General features: G+C 37.1%; 1 non-coding gene across 1 annotated transcript; it reads left to right on the forward strand.

Moving 5' to 3' along the window:
• The first annotated feature begins 202 nt into the window (after positions 1–202).
• On the forward strand, positions 203–310 carry LOC143685385 (U6 spliceosomal RNA). Its single transcript, XR_013176625.1, has one exon. It is a non-coding gene; the product is annotated as a U6 spliceosomal RNA (small nuclear RNA).
• The last annotated feature ends 3,082 nt before the right edge of the window (positions 311–3,392 follow it).

A 3,392-nucleotide genomic window follows, 5' to 3' on the forward strand; every position in this document is an offset into this window, starting at 1 on the left:
AAGCCATGCCTGGGTTCTTGAACCCCAGGAATTGTGAACTACTAAATGATTTTTACTTTAAGCCACTTAGTTTGGGATAATTTATTATGTAACAATAGATAAGTAACACAACATTACAGAAATAATACATTCTTCCATGTTTGCAGAACAGCTGACCACATTCTAAAGGACCCTCCCATTAAAATATATAAAATCGAGTCAAGTGCTCGTTTTGGTAGCACATATACTAAAATTTGGAACCATACAGAGGTCATTAACATGGCTCCTATGTAAGGATGACACACAGATTCGTGAAGCATTCCATACTTTTTTAAAGAAAAAAAATTCAATCAAAATACATTTTAAAAAATATATTACTGGACTTACTGGAATCACAGAAATAAGAGATTGCTCCAAAAGCCAAACAAACAACAAACCCTATGGGCCAAAAGCTTACTCTAGAGTAAATACTGAATTATTCCTAGGAATAGAAGACCAAGCTTTGGGATCATTGTACAGTGGGGATCAGAAAAGACTCCCAAGTGGCACTAAAGAGGTTGCAGGTCAAAGATATACCCAATTCAGGCCTGTAGGGTCACTCCCGCCACCAAATAGTAGTGAAAAAGCCCCATGAATTTATAATTAAAAGAAAAACAACAACAACAACAGACAAACAAAAGGAAAAAAGCCACCGTAAGTGGAAGTAATATGGAGATACAGATCTCTAACAACTTTAGTTATTGGAATGATCAGATAAAACACGCAAGTTAGGTGTTTATGGAATTTGTAAAAAAATAAAAAATAGACTGTGAAATGAGTAAACAATGGTGATTATTAAAAATGATCAGGAATCTTGGAAAAGAATGAAAAAGCACTTTAAAAGTATAATCTTTGAAATTAAAAGTAATAAAACACGTGATAAAATGTTTTTCAAAACCACAGAGGATATACAATGTAAAGTAAATAGCTTTCTCTCCTTTTCAACTGCTGGGACATTCTCACCTTTTCCACACACATAGGTGGGCCTGCTTTCTTGGCCTGCGAAGATGTCTTTGGTTCAGACCTCAGCTTCCATGTTTCTGCCTTTGAAGTCATTTTCCTTCAATCTGTCCCTTTTCTGCACCTTTTAGTCCAGTTTGGCAGTGGTTTCTTTCATACAGATCTTGCAAAAAATTTGTTGGTTTCACATCTCCAAATCATTAGACAAAAGAACTTTCCATGAACCCTTTCTGGATAACTGCATTTCCAGTCCTGACTTGCACCAAATGGCTGACAGTCTCCGTGTTCACTTGAACCCTCACATGGGGCACTATTCTTTGGGGACTCATTTTCTGGAAGCTCAGAATTTTCTAAATCATTAATTTCTGGTTTCTTTGTGCCCAGGAATTCAGTTCTTGGTTTATCCCTTTCCTCTCCCATTTCACTATAAGTTGCAAAGAGAAGCCAGGCAGTGATTTCCATATTTAGTTTGGAAATCTCCTCAGCTAAGTATCCAAGCTTGTCACTTTCAAATTCTGCCTTCCATCCAACAGCAGCATTCAATTTTGCTGAGTTCTTTGCCACTTTAATATAAGGATCACCTTTCTTCCCGTTTGCAATGACACATTCATCATGTCTGTCTATGGCCTCATCAGAAGTAACTTTGGCATCCATATTTCTACCAACAGTCTCTTCAAAGCAATCTAGGCCTTTTCTATCAAGCACCTCACGGTTTTTCCTGCCACTACTCATTACCCAATTACAAAGCCTTTTTTTTTTTAAAAAAAGCATTTTTAGTATTTGCAATAGCAGAGCCGCAGTCTTCTGGTACCAAAGTCTTCCCCAGGCTGCTGAAAGCAATATACCATGAAATGGGTTGGCATTTAACAATGGGAATTTATTAGTTACAGTTTTGAACCCATGAAAACATCCAGATTAAGGCAACATCAAGGTGATGCCTTCTTCCTGAAGATAAGCTGCTAGTGATCCAGGATTCCTCTGTCATATGGCAGGGCACATGGTGGCATCTGCTGGCCTCTCCCTTCTCTTTTGGGTTTCATGGCTTCAACTTCTTGCTTCCATGGTTGTCTCTCTTTGTGTGAATTTTATTCTCCTATAAAGGACTCCAGTAAGACAAATTTGGACCTATCCTGATTGAGGTGGGTCATACCTGAACTGAAATAACTTTATTCAGTTATGGGTCTACACCCACAGGAATGGATTGACTTAACATGTTTTTTTTTGGGGGGTACATACAGTTTTAAACCACCGCATTTCATAAATACTTTCGGACTCTAATTTTGAATATTATGTAATAATTCTATGGAAATAATTATTCCAAGCTTAAGTACAGAGACCCAAGAATCATAGGGCATGAGAGAAGCAGGAAGATACCTGTATTACTTAAGATTAAATACCGAAGATACTGTAACAGATATGCCCCAAAAGCTCAGAGATGTAATAATTGATCATTTCTTGCTCAGCGAATGCCCCTGAGATAGGGCTCTGCCCTTAGGAGTCTTCACAGTCCTTTCTATTCTCCTGTATACTGATGAAGTCTGTGAGTCTACCTCATTCTTCCCTCTTCCTTCACTCCTTCTGCATTAGATAAGGAAGTAGGCCAGAAGAACCAAATTAAAGGGAAGTGTTGAGGACTTCTAAAGTTAATTGGAGAATCCTTGCTAAAAGGTACTACATCACTACGAGAGTTCCTATAATCCAGTTTCTTGATTTTTGGGGTCTGGTCCATCAAATCAGCAGAGTTTAACATCTAAGCATTTTACATAAATTTGACATATTTTAGTATATTTTAAATAAGCTTATTAATTTCCCCCAAAATACTGTTCTGTCAAAAAAGATTTCCATTTCTGCTGAGTTAATTGTGCAGTGAATGGGGCAAGACAAGTCTGGGAATGTTAATTTTCACTAATTAGAACATCTCAATGTCCTAAGTTCTGGATTCTAAAACTAAAATGTCCTTGGCTGTTGGTCTTTAGGTAACACAGAGGTTTCTCTTAGTATTTGTTAGAAAATACAGTAAGAGGAACTCCTTCATCTCTTGCCTGAATATTCATTGTAACAATATTTAAAACTGCACAAATGGCAGATATACCCTCTCTTCCTCTGACTATTGCTTTCTCTGACTCTTACTTTCATTTAACTTTCCCACGTTCCTTGCACAGAACACCACTACATGTTTGTTTAACAGTTATTTTTCATAACTATGACAAAGAATTGTTTCTGGTTGAGAAGAGCAGAGGGCTGTTCTATTCTAGTAAAGCAGTCACTGTGGAGGAGAGATAAAAGGATATGGGTTTCAAAGAGGCAAAAAATTTGAGTTGAGGTGATTGCGTATCTCATACTACTTTCATTGTTCAGTACTATTCCATTATATGAATATGCCAGTGTTTGTTTATTGATTCTCCTTTCAATGG

Source organism: Tamandua tetradactyla, chromosome 5, assembly GCF_023851605.1.
Source record: "Tamandua tetradactyla isolate mTamTet1 chromosome 5, mTamTet1.pri, whole genome shotgun sequence".
Taxonomy (NCBI): Eukaryota; Metazoa; Chordata; class Mammalia; order Pilosa; family Myrmecophagidae; genus Tamandua; species Tamandua tetradactyla.